Source organism: Mus musculus, chromosome 13 (genome assembly GCF_000001635.26).
Source record: "Mus musculus strain C57BL/6J chromosome 13, GRCm38.p6 C57BL/6J".
Classification (NCBI taxonomy): domain Eukaryota; kingdom Metazoa; phylum Chordata; class Mammalia; order Rodentia; family Muridae; genus Mus; species Mus musculus.
The window spans coordinates 76,603,156-76,617,006 of NC_000079.6; the positions used below are offsets into that span (position 1 = coordinate 76,603,156).

At 38.2% G+C, this 13,851-nt stretch overlaps 1 protein-coding gene and 1 non-coding gene across 14 annotated transcripts in view; one reads left to right on the forward strand and one right to left on the reverse strand.

Annotated features, from left to right (window-relative positions):
• Mctp1 (multiple C2 domains, transmembrane 1) overlaps positions 1 to 13,851 on the forward strand; it is a 650,923-nt gene that overhangs the window by 220,794 nt on the left and 416,278 nt on the right. The gene's annotated exons all lie outside the window — the stretch shown is intronic.
• On the reverse strand, positions 1,164 to 1,295 carry Gm24519. Its single transcript, XR_003950747.1, has one exon. It is a non-coding gene; the product is annotated as a small nucleolar RNA SNORA17 (small nucleolar RNA).

The following is a 13,851-nucleotide window of genomic DNA, read 5'->3' on the forward strand; positions in this document are numbered from 1 at the left end:
TAAGAGAGCAGGCTGAGCAAGCCAGGGAAGCAAGCCAGTAATTAACATCCCTCCATGGTCTCTGCATCAGCTCCTGCTTCATGCCCTGCTTGAGTTCCAGTCCAGACTTCCTTTGGTGATGAACAGAAGTGTGGAAGTGTAAGCTGAATAAACCCTTTCCTCCCCAAATTGCTTCTTGGTCATGATGTTTGTCCAGGAATAGAAACCTTGACTAAGACACCAGGTGAGGTGTAGGGCTTGCTCTTCAAGTGTTGCAACTGGTAAAAGACATGGATACTTCTCCCACTCTCATGGTCCCTGGAGCAGCTCTCTTGCCTGAGAAGAGAGAGTGGCAATAGAGCCAGCTCTCCTGGGCTCATACTCTCAAAGATGGCTTACCTGAATCCTCCCGATCCAGGGCTAACTTCACTGCTCAGGCAGAGTGCAGGGCTTGCTCTCCTGCAGTCATGACCCTGGTGGAGCCAATTTTCTTGCTTGCCTCAGGTGGCAAGATCATAAAAGGAGGGGAGGAAAGGGGTCATACTCTTGCTGTCATGCTCCCAGAGCCAGGTCTTCCATGAAGCCCAGGAAAGGGTTGGTGCCAGTTCTGCATAGCCCCCAGATATCAACATGTCCCTGGACAACACTCCAGACCAGGGTCATCTGCCTGTCCTTTGGTAGTAACAGATTTCCACTGCTGCAGCGCCACAAGCCCAGATGTGGCCCCTAGTGGCAGCACAAAATGGGACTCCACCATGGTTGCAGGTACTCACTAGCTACTCACATCAGGCTGTTCCCCGCTGCCCTTGAGTCTCCAGTTCTGACTCTCTTCATTGTGCCCACACCCACCTGTTTCTTTTCCTCTTCCTCAGTTCTCCACCACTGACTTGCTTCTCTTAGTGAGTGTCTGGTGTGTCTAGGAGTTGAGACCTCAGGAATGATATGCTCCATTCATGTATTATAGCACTAGGCAGGGATCATCTCTGGCATGGTCTGCCCCCAGCCCCCAGGATTGCATAGAACCAGAATGGTGGTCATCTCAGGCTTTTCTATCTAGGACCTCTAATGTTGGAGTGGAGGTAAGGCTTGTTTGTTTTTTTGTTTTTTTTGTTTGTTTGTTTTTGTTTTTGTTTTTTGGTTTGTTTGTTTTTTTGTTTTTTGTTTTTTGTTTTTTGTTTTCAGGGAGTGTTAGGCTACTAATTGTTCAGATGTTCAGAGGTCAGAACACTGACTGTAGACATGGCCTCTCTCCTCTCTGCTACCTACTGATGCACATGTCACATAGCAACCACACCTTCAATCCCTCTAGGCTCAGTATTTTAAGACATTTTAAAGTACAGAAAGTATAAAGAGCAACACGTTTCTCATCTTTTCTCAAAGTTAGAATGGCCACAAACCTAACATGGTTTCAATCTCTTTGTAATATTTTATGTAAGTGTACATGTATCTTTAAATATTAATATTATACATTTTCACTTAAGTGAAATCATATAATCAGTTTATCTGGAACTTGTTTTTCATACAGTTACTACTTTAAGACTAGTTGATAATGTGCATGTTTGTATGAGAGATTGTGTGTGTTTGTATGTGTATTTGTGTGTGTGTGTGTTTCCCTTCCAGTGGGAGCAATGGAGTAAGAAGTTGTGGATTGAGAAAGGTCACTAAAATAGGAATTATTACCATCAAGGCAAAATTTGGACTCTAGAGCCTGTGTTGGGGTTTTAATGCCAGTTGTCAACAACAATGAAAAAATTCAGAAAAGACCAGCTTCTATGTCACCTCATGTCCACTTCTTCCTGGGGATGCACACAGAGCTGGAGTGTAGGGACGGAAACTTAACCCAGTGTGGGTGGGTTCAGTACAGGATCTCCATTGACAATGAGTACACAGGCAATGATCACACCTGGAAACAGCTTTAGAGAACTGGTTCCTTTATTGGGGAACAGAAAGGAATATTTATGCCCTGTGGAGGTGGCCAGGGTCTCTGGGACAAGGTTTGTATGGCCATGCACCAATGGCCAGGGCAATGGTATTAGAAGATATATCATCTACATACTCAGGAGCTGTAGGGTTGAGGGGGAACTTATACTGTCAAGCAAAGAGTGAAGCTTGATAACTGTCAGTGTAATGAATTCTTTCTAGGGCTGATGTTGGGAGAGCTGACTTTGTGTTGTCAGGTTTGGAGTAGGGAGGTAGCCAACTCTTGCTGTCCTTATGCTTGATCATGTTTAAGGTATCAGCATTGAAGCTCCGCCTGCCCTTCTTCTGTAACCCTGTGTCATTATGGTCGTACACTTCTGTGCCACACTCAGTGGTGACAATTAGGGAATTAAGAACAGAAATGCTCAGGGAAAAAGAATATCTATGTTACAATAAAGCTTTAATAATTAAATTCAAAAAATATCACATTCATTTTTCTTATTTTAAAATGTGGTTCTGAGATCTCACTGTGACCTAGGTTTTGTGTGTGTAAGTCTTATGTAGGTGAAGAACCTGTGAGATATAATGTCCAGGCCACTGACTGCTGTGATCTGATTGTCCACAGTATCTTCCTCTTAAACATGTTCATAGCCACAGCATCTCTGAAGATAGTGAAACATGCTTGCAATGAGAACATTTTGAACGATGTATTGATGAGATTTTAATTAAAAACATTCTTCAAGTGAATTCACAGCTTGGAAAAGTGAAGTCTGATGTTTTAAGTATCTGAAAACACTTGGATACGATAGAGACAAGGCTCAAATGCACATGTGTTATGTTATATCTCAAATCCAGGGCACTACAGAACTATGTTACTTAAAAATACATAGAGGTTCAGTAGAGCATCACTTGGAAAATGCACTTTTAGTCAGATTTTCTAGGCTCAAACACAAACATAACTTTTTATTTAGCCCGAACTTTTTATTTATTCTTCTTATCTTTGTAGACTCATACTTACAAAGATTAAATCAGGCAGTATTTTAGAAATTTTGGAAAGTGCCTGGCATATACTATTCAATAAATTGTTACTACTATGAACTATTTTTCAATATTCAATACTTCTGGAGTTATTAAAGTCTTTTACATCGATGAATATATAAACAAATGATTAAGCACTTATAAATATGTTACAGTAAATAAAAGTTAATAATAATATTGTTTAATTCCAAAGTAGAATTACAAATGGGTTCAGTAAATGAAGTTAAAAATATTAACAAAATATGAACATTCCATTGTAAATTTAATTCTTCAAACCAAAAGAAAATACCCCCCATTACCCATAGACTCCTGTATCAGTTGTAGACTACTCATTAAGATATATCAAAAGAAGCAAACACTATCCAGTATGTTACATGGATGCTTGCATCATCACTGAATCAAACATACAATGATGGCCTAACGAGGCCCCGTCAGCTAGTGGCACTGGTGCTGCCTGAGTTTGTATAAATGCATTCTGATGTTTCCAAAGTGAAGAGACTTAGGGAGGATCTCCCTATTTTTAAGCAGCATGCTTACTAGTTCTAAAATATTTATGTATCTATGAAATGGTGGCAAAAATAAACATACCACAAATTTGTTTTTCCCTTGATAAATGTTAACCTCAGGTTAATGATCAGGTCTCTCACAGTATGTGTCTTTTCCTTGATCATTTCCATTAATACTCAATATGTTATTCTTCATACAGTACAGATTTGATCAATAGTTAATGACTGAGTGAGAACTGTCCCTTTTGTAAATTGTGGTATATCAAAAAATTAATCTGGGCCAGGAATGAATCTTTAAGGACTGAGTTAAATAGGGGGCTCACTGTATTGTATCTTGATAGTATTCCCCAAATGAATGATGTCTGGTCCCCAGAGATCCAGTAGAAGATGGAGGGATCTTTGTTACTTTCATTCTTTCTGTTATCTTCAAAATCTAATGCAATGCCTTGCACAGAATTGATGCTAATGATTGCATTTGGGTCATAGTCTGTTCTTTTAAAAGTTTCCAAAAAGATAATATTCCTGGTTTCTATTCTCTGTTTCAAAATGATTTTGTAGTGTTCTATAGCTTTGATGTTCGGAGTCTAGGTCCTGGAGAAAGTTCTTCCTCCACTATTAAACTTAACAAGCTAGCCAGGTCCCCTGGGTTTGGGGACCTTCACACTTTTCTATTTTTATCCTACTGTGCTGTATTTTTTTGAGAATGTTATAATAAAACAGTTATGTTATAATTAAAAAGATCACATCAAGCTTTAAGTTTCTAAAATTCCCCAAAGCAAAACAAAATAAAACCCAATATCCTCTGACCTTGTGTATCAGAATGATCTAAATGTCAAAGACTGATGGAGATGTTTACTATGTCTTCTTGCTGGTAAATTTAATCATGGGTGTAAAAAACAGTTGATTTCTGGTCACTATCTCATAGCATTTTTAGTCTTCAGTTCAATCTTATTTAAAAGTGTTTGTGATTTTTTTTTTTGAGTTCTGTGAACTATATCTTGGGTATTTTGTACTTTTTTTTTTTGGTTAATATCCACTTATTAGTGAGTACATACCATGCATGTAGTTTTGGATCTGAGTTACCTCCTTCAGAATGATATTTTCTAGTTCCATCCATTTGCCTGCAAAACTCAGAATGTCCTCATTCTTAATAGCTGAGTAGTATTCCATTGTGTAAATGAGCCACATTTTCTGTATTCATTCTTCTGTCATGGGACATCCAGGTTGTTTTCAGCTTCTGGCTATCACAAATAAGGCTGCTATGAACACATAGTGGAACACGTGCCCCTGTTGCACAGTATGGTATTCTTTGGGTATATTACCAAGAGTGGTATTTCTGGGTCTTCGGGTAAATCTATTTCTAATTTTCTGAGGAACCTCCAGATTTATTTCCACAGTGGTTGTACTGGTTTGCAATCCCACCAGCAATGGAGGAGTGTTCCTCTTTCTCCACATCCTCTCCAATATGTGTTGTCACCTGAGTTTTTGATCTTAGCCATTCTGATTGGTGTAAGGTGGAATCTCAGGGTCGTTTTGATTTGCCTTTCTCTGATCCCTAAGGACTTTGAACATTTCTTTAGGTGCTTCTCAGCCATTTGAGATTCCTCAGTTGTAAATTTTCAGTTTAGTTCTATACTCCATTTTTTTGATTGGGTTGTTTGGTAATTTTTTGGTAATTTATATTTTGAGTTCTTTATATATTTTGGATATTAGCCCTCTATTGGATGTGGGGTTAGTAGTGTCCAAGTGAGGACATCTCAGTCCCACTTGGGAGAGAGAAGAAAGCAATCACAAATGGGGAGGGAGGGAAAGTGGATGGGGTGGGGAGTGGAGGGGATAGGGGAACCTGATCTGGTATTGGGTAGGGGGAAAGGACTGAAGCCCTGAGGGCCAGCAGAAAGAATGGAAACAGGCAATCTCAGGAAATAGGTTTGGAAAACCCTCCAAAACGCACCAGAGATCTGGGAGGTGAGAAACTCTCAGGACTCAAAGAACCTTCGATGAAATGTCAGACAATAGGGAGAGGGAAGTTATAGAGCCCACCTCCAGCAGGAAGACAGGACATCAAGTGAGGGATGGGGTTGCCATCCCACAGTCACAATTCTGACCCATAATTGCTCCTGTCTGAAAGAATTACAGGGATAGAAATGTAGAGGAGCCTGACGAAAAGAAGGTCCAGCAACAGGCCCAAAGTGGGATTGAGTTCAAGGGGAGGTCCCAAGGCCTGACACTATTACTGAGGCTATGGAGTGCTCACAGAAAAGCACCCATCATAACTGTTCCCCCCAAAAGTCCCAACAAGCAGCTGAAAGAGTCAGATGCAGATATTTGCACCCAACCAATAGACAGAAGCAGCTGACCCCTGTTGTTGAATTAGAAAAGGCTAAAAGAAGCTGAGGAGAAGGGCCATGCTGCAGGAGGACTAGCAGTCTCAATTAACCTGTATCCTAGAGATCTCTCAAACATTGGACCACCAGCCAGGTAGCATATACCAGCTGATATGAGGCCCCCAATGCACATACAGTAGAGGACTTCCAGGTCTGTATTCATTCAGAGATGTTGCAGCTAACCCTCAAGAGACTGGAGGCCCCAGGGAGTTTAGAGGTCAGATGGGGTTGGGGGTGGGGACATCCACATGGAGACAGGGGAGTGGGGAGGAGGTATGGGATATGGAACAGTCGGAGGGTAGATGGGGGATAAATAAAATATGGAGTGTAAAAAATAAATTAATTAAAATTTTAAAAATGTTTGTGATCCTGGATGATCTTCAATGTCTTGTGTAGATGGGGCACAGCTGAACTGTATCATGGATCAGTCTGAAAGATTGTGCTGGAATTTGTGAGCCAAGCCCATCCTGTACTGTTTGGTACCTAGCCTGTTCTTGTTAAGCTCTGCTGAACTCTTTCTTTCATTTCTACTTTTTTTTTTCTGGCACAAAAATATGGTTTAGTGCCTGTGTGAATAGCCTGGTGCTTAGCCTCAGCCCACACTGAAGAGCTGGGTTTTCAGTGATTCCTGTGAGATTGGGTTGGAGGAGGAGTTAGCAGCTCTGGGTGGGAGTGTTTGCTCACTCTTCATTGCTAGCCAGAACACTGAAGCTCATCATCTTTGTCTAGCCATAGTCTTCTATTTCTATGTGAACACACATTCACTGACATTGCCATATCTTACCTCTTTGATTTAGTGTCTATTTTGAAGTGCATGACTTTATAGGGACTGAAAAGCTTCTCCTTTTGATTTAAGAGTCTGGGAGTTTTCTTATTCCAACCCTTGAAGAAAAGTTCTTGCCTCATACACTCTTGGTAGTAACTAAAAATAATCTTTTATTTATAGCTTCTATCCTCACTTCTCCAAAGCATTGTTTTACTTCATTGGTATGCATATAAAACATGAAACATTCACAGTGTTGCTTTGTGTTTGAAAATAACTCCATTTTAAAAAATGAATAGAGTTATTTAGTACTGAAAGTATTTCTTTGGCATATTTTACTGTATTATAATAAATTTCAAAGGTAAACAAAGAACTATAAAATGCTTTCTTGTTGAAATATTAGTTTTTAAATTAAGTACTGAGTGGAAGAATTTAAGAATAGATGCACATACAGAGGACTTTTTCTCCAACTGCTAAAACTCAGGTTTAACTGGACATCAACCCCTTGTCTTCTTTTATTAAACAAGCATGGATAAATTTTATGCATTTAGAACTAATACATTTAAACTGCAGCCTGCCATCATAAAATTAACCTGGGGTTCTTGAGAAAATTGGCTGCAAGCATCCTTTGTGCATCGGAACCTCAACTCTTTATACTTCAGCTCCATACCTTCTGGAGACAGATGACTGTTGAAATGACTAAAGAGTGTCAGATTTGCATCTTAAGGTTGGGACCAGAATCTAATTTGTGAAAATACATGAAAAGAATGGGAGATTATTTGGAGATTTAGTCAACTACCAAAAATTACATAAAAATTTAGATTTTAATATATAATATATGTTTGTTATATATTATATATTTATGATATACTACATGTATGTATATATTCTCCATGAGAAGGCTTGAGTTCACTACTAAATCTGAATTACTTGGCAGCTTTAAGTTAAAGCCTAGGACAGTGGTTTAAAAATAAGTTAAAGAAATTGATTTTTAAAAAGCCACATTTAAAAAATAGCTTATTTAAATTATTTAGAAGTAACCAGTTCTACAGTGAGGTTCACCTATAAATTGCCAATGTGCATTACAATATATCACAGGATGGTATTGAAAAAAACAATTTTCCCAATTTCCCCAAATTTCTGACAAAATTTACTTCAACATTACATGCAAATACATTGGCTATAGGGTACATTCTTTTAATTTATTGCCTTACTTTTCCATTTGTAATTTTAAAAATCATTAGGAAAAATATAGCTTTCAGATGTATATATTATCCTATTTATTTATAAGTTACATTGAGTCATTTGGGCAAGAGTAAGAGATGGCTAAGAGTACTAGCTTATACACCATCCTTCATAGATAAGAGCTCAAGACACCTTTGGTAGTCAGAGTTGGAGGGTTTTTTATCCTAGCTTACGAAGAGGCTTCTGGAAGAATGCTCACATGGATGTCCCAAGGTAGTAGACAGAATCATCACCCGAGGATTCACAACAGGTGACGCCCCACCTTGGATTTATGAGCCTTGCTGAAGCCTGTAACAACTAGGTCCCATGTTCAAAGGTATGGGGTAATGAGAAGGTACAGAGGCTGTGGCCTAGATGGGCTAGGATAAGACAGATGGGGATATATATCAGGCCTTTGTCAAATAATTGGCCCAGGGTTCAATTCCAGAGTAACAGAAAACAAGTATAAATAAGTGTATAAAAAATAAAGACAAGAAAATGTTGACTTGGTAAACACAGCAGTCTCCTGGAGCTGACTCAATAATGTATCACAGATGAAGTGACCTGAACAATAGAAAGACACAATCTTACGGCTGTGAGACTGGACATGTAATGTCGAAATGTGGTCAGGGCATTGTTCTGATGGATGATGGACTGACTCTGCCCCAAGCCTCTCCCAGCTTCTATAGTTCAGTGGCTCATGACAGCATACTTCTGTGAGCTGGTAAGGATACTACATGGTATCCTTCTTGTGAGCATATCCTGGTGTTCAGACTTCCCCATTTCTATCAAAAGGGAAGTCTTCCAAGATTAGGGGGTAATCCAGTGTGACCTTAGTTTAGCTAAATATTTCTTTTTACTAGAGAGAAACATTTAACTAGGGACTGGATTGCCACTTTCCTCAGACTAAAGTTCTTTCAGAACTGCTATTTTGCATGTCAACTTTTTAGTTTTTGTGACTTTTTATTCCGTTTCTCATTTTCCCATGTGATGTAACTTATTCTAGTTTTTGGATATTTTAGCTTACATGATAGTCCAGGTTTTGATTTGTCCATTTTAGCCCTCTTCTACCAACTTTGCTCTCATTGGTGGGCAGTAATTCAAAGCTCCTGGAAAGAATTTTGGCAATAAACTGGAGATCATCTTCCTTGAAAGAGAGATTCTCCTGAGGAAGAAAATGCTGTGAGACTCACTGTGAAGTGCTTAACCCAGGGTGCCTTGCTGCCATGTAAGACTCACTGGGAAGAAGTGCTGAACCCAGGGTGCCTTGCTGGCTGGAGACTCACTGGTAAGTGCTGAAGCCAGTGTACCTTGCTGGCTTGTGAGCCTCACTGGAAAATGCTGAATCCAGTTTGACTTGTTGGCATATATTTTGTTTTACAAAGAAGTGAGCAGCACCTTGAGGTAATGGGATTGATGCTGATCAAGGAAGTAAAACTGGGAATTCAAATGTATCATTCTTTAATTAAAGATGATGCCATTAAATAAATTATAAGAGTGAGCACAATGCCAATGCCACAGCTTTGGAGCCTTGATTGGTGTCTTTTGGAATCCAGTCTACCTCAGTGCACTCAGCCTTCCCATTATATTAAGATCTTGGCTACATTATTCTCTCTCTGATTGATGACTGTAGTGGAACTTTTTGGAAGTAAAGTCAAACAAGCCCACAGCAAGAATTCTTTGCATAGTGCTAGATGCTGGCTTTGCCTTTGTTCTCACTGTAAGGAGGAAAATGATCTCACATAGCACAGTCCAGCCCTTTAAAAAATCTTGTGCTTAGTATGATCAGGTTTTTTGTTTTTTTGTTTGTTTGTTTGGTTGGTTGGTTGGTTTTTGTTTTGTTTTCTCGTGTTTGGTGTAATGTTAGTTTCTTAGTAAGTTGAAAGACAGAATGTGTCTTGTCTGGTGGCCAACTCTCCTGACAATGATTTATCTAGATTAGGATCTTCCTGTTCACAGTCAGGAGCGATACATGATGTTTTGACAAGAGTCTGTAACATTTACCAGAGTTACTTGGTGTTCTTGGATGACAACAGCAGACATATATTCTTTAAAATTAATCTCAGTAACAATGAAGTTCTCAATATAGTTCTCCACATTATTCTTCCTTTGGGTACAAATTATAATAAATATTATCAGTCAAAATAACACTTTTCTTGTAAAACTTTTATCTAAGCCAAGTTATTTTTGTCATCTATAGTTAAGGAGAGCAATAATAACTAATGGGAGATAAAGAGTAAAGTATATTAGTAAGTTATTCACATCATGACTCCTGAACATGTTGTTTAACACAACAATTCTATCCCTTTGTCTGATGCTTTAGGGGGGAAAACAATTATGTTCCCAGTTATGTTCATCAGTTTGTGTTATCCAAGCCCAAGTAGATACTCTCTCTGTATTTTAAATGCTGTCATTATGAAAGTGTTTCTTTTAAAGTTATTGTCTGATTAAAAAATGTTTTGAATCATATCTTCTTAGACACATCTCTAAATTTATGAAACCCAGAATGGGGGGGGGCAGGTCTTTATTCATGTTGGTGCATCCGCTCCCTAGCCCAATACAAGGTCTAAAATAGGAGCCTGATAGTAAATGAAAGGGATAATTAATGGATGGATGGAAGACAGTTAACAGTTAGAGAAGAGGAAAAGAGAGGATGAAGAGACCTGCAGATACTAAGAATTTATTTACCTGGTAATAATATTGTAAGTTACTTAAGTATATTTAGATTAATTAAAGGTCACCATTTTAAACTTCATAGAACGAATCTAAACATGTTGTTCATACGATAACAGAAGGACATAGTGTAGGACCCTCTTAATTTCTTTATGCTTAAAAACGTGTATTACATTATTGACTGATAAGGATTTCTACAGTTTACTAAAAAAGTCATATTGCTCGAGTTGCTCATTCTTATTAATGTGGTCACATAATATTTTAATAGTTGTTATATCACAACATACAAGTAAGGGGCTTAAGGAAGTGACTTGACATTTACAGTACATCCCAGTCATGCCAGGGAAAAACATTCAACCAGGGAACAGTGAGAATCAGTCAGGGAAACAGTGCCATGAGCCTGAGTAGTGCCCCAAGAAGCACTTAACCGTGGTAATGTGAGACTCTGAGAAAACACATATGTCACAGAGGTCACCATGGGACAAAGATCATGGATCACTTTGTAGCCACATTAGACATATTTTCTGAGAATGAAAAACACCTCTGTGGCTGGTGTTGCAGTATTGATGTTTAAGTTCTTTTTATTTCATACCATTCATTTGGACATAACAGAGATGAAGAGGTCACCGTGAAAAGGACCATGATGCATGAGCTACTCTGCTCTTTTGGGAGATTCTTGAACATTGTGAGGAGATAAAGTTATGCCACCTGTGCCACTTCTATAACCGCAAGACATCATCCTGAAGGCATTGATCTGTCTCTTCAGGCCTTGGAAGTTCAGGCTTGAGAACTGAAAATAAGTCAAGACCGAAAACATCGTGTGCTTCTGAATTCTCAGAATCTATGTAAGCACATTTCAGCACCTACTTATTTATATCTGTTACAATATGCACAGGGAGATGGATATTAGTACTCATAGGAAAAGCAACCTGCCCACAAAGTTATCATCTAGGGAACAGTTTCACTCTAGGGCCTTTAGGATTCTGAGACCATGAACATCTTTGGTGATCTATATAGTCTTTATTTATTTGTGTAATAGTTCTAGAGTACCCAGCATTCATGTTTCTAGATACATACAGTATTGTGGGTTGCTCTGGTGCTGTTAGTATTCTGATGTTAATTTTGCTTTCTCAAAAGGGGCTGCCCTGATGAGGAGTGGGTCATGTACTTAGGTGATTTCGTGTGAATCTTCTCTTTAACTGGTCAAATAAAGGCTAGAGCCTCTGATTGGGCAGTGGAAGGGAAAGGTGGGGCTGGAGGTTTTAGAGAGGAGGAAAAGAGAGTAAGACACAGGGAAGACAGAAGAAGACAGAGGAAGAGGAGGTGGAAGGAGGATAAAGCAAAACCACATGGCCTGGAGAATCCACAAGAAACAAGCGCTCTCATAGCTGGGAAATAGAGTAGTGTCGTGGTAAATTTGCCCAAATTAGGCTTACAGCTTATAAATATTGTAACTAAGTTGTGTGTTTTTTATAGGGCTTATTATTTTTTTTTATTTTTTATTAAACTAATAAAATTTATTTTAAAATATACAACTCAGAGTTGACAGTTTTTTAAGACATCAAAAATAGTTTATAATAGTTAAATGATTCTTAAATATACATGGTATCTTCTGAAGCTAAAAGAATATGTACTCAACCAGTTTTTAAAATCTGCTTGGAACATTAACCATGATAGAAGTAGAAAAAAAAATCTCTTATGAAGTCCTCTATGTAAGGAAATTGTAACAAGTTCCTGATTAGAGAGAAACCATTCAATCTCAAAGGGAGAATACTCAGCGTAACTGTGGCCTCATAGAATGAATTGAGTAGTGTTCCTTATGTTTCTGTTTTGTGGAATAGTTTGAAGAGTATTGGTATTAGGTCTTCTTTGAAGGTCTGATAGAATTCTGCACCAAATCCATCTGGTCCCAGGCTTTTTATGGTTGGAGACTTTTAATGACTGCTTCTATTTCTTTAGGGGGTATGGGACTGTTTAGACGGTTTATTTGATCTTGATTTAACTTTGGTATTTGGTATCTGTCTAGAAAATTGTTCATTTCATCCAGATTTTCCAGTTTTGTTGAATATATGCTTTTGTAGTTGGATCTGATGATTCTTTGAATTTCCTCCATTTCTGTTGTTATATCTCAATTTTCATTTCTGATTTTTTAATTTGGATACTGTCTCTGTGCCTTCTGGTTAGTCTGGCTAAGGGTTCATCTATCTTCTTGATTTTCTCAAAGAATCAGCTCCTGGTTTTGTTGATTTCTTTGTATAGTTCTTTTTGTTTCTTTTTGGTTGATTTCAGCCCTGAGTTTGATTATTTCCTGCTGCCTACTCCTCTTGGGTGTATTTGCTTCTTTTTGTTCTAGAGCTTTCAGGTGTGCTCTTAAGCTGCTAGTGTATGCTCTCTCCAGTTTCTTTTTGGAGGCACTCAGAGCTGAGTTTTCCTCTTAGTACTGCTTTCATTGTGTCCCATAAGGTGGGGTATGTTGTGCCTTCATTTTCATAAAATTCTAAAAATCTTTAATTTCTTTACTTCTTCCTTGACCAAGTTATCATTAAGTAGAGCTTTGTTCAGCTTCCATATATATGTGGGCTTTCTGTTGTTTTTGTTGCTCTTAAAGACCATGTTGATCTGATAGGAGGCATAGGATTATTTTAATCATGTGACTGTTGAGGCCTGTTTTGTGCCCAATTAGATGGTTAGTTTGGGACAAGGTACCATGGGGTGCTGAGAAGGTATATCCTTTTGTTTTAGGATGAAATGTTCTATAGATATCTGTTAAATCCACTTGGTTTATAACTTCTGTAAGTTTCAATGTGCCACTGTTTAGTTTCTGTTTCCATGATCTGTCCATGGATGAGAGTGTGTGTTGAAGTCTTCCACTATTATTGTGTGAGGTGCAATGTATGCTTTGAGCTTTATTTTAGGAATGTTGGTGCCCTTGAATTTGGAGCATAGATGTTCAGAATTTAGAGTTCTTCTTGGTAGATTTTTCCTTTGATGAATATCAAGAGTCCTTGCTTATCCTTTTTGATAACTTTTGGTTGAAAGTTGATTTTATTCTATATTAGAATGGCTTCTCCAGCTTGTTTCTTGGGACCATTTGCTTGGAAAATTATTCTCCAGCTTTTTACTTTGAGGTAATGTCTGTCTTTGACACTGAAGTATGTTTCCTGTATGCAGCAAAATGTTGGGTCTTGTTTTATCCAGTCTATTAGTCTATGTATTTTTATTGGGGAATTGAGTCTGTTGATGTTAAGAAATATTACAAAATAGTGATTGTTGTTTCCTGTTATTTTAATGTTTGTGTGGCTATCTTCTTTTGGGATTTTTGAAAGAAGATTACTTTCTTGCTTTTTCTAGAGTGTAGTTT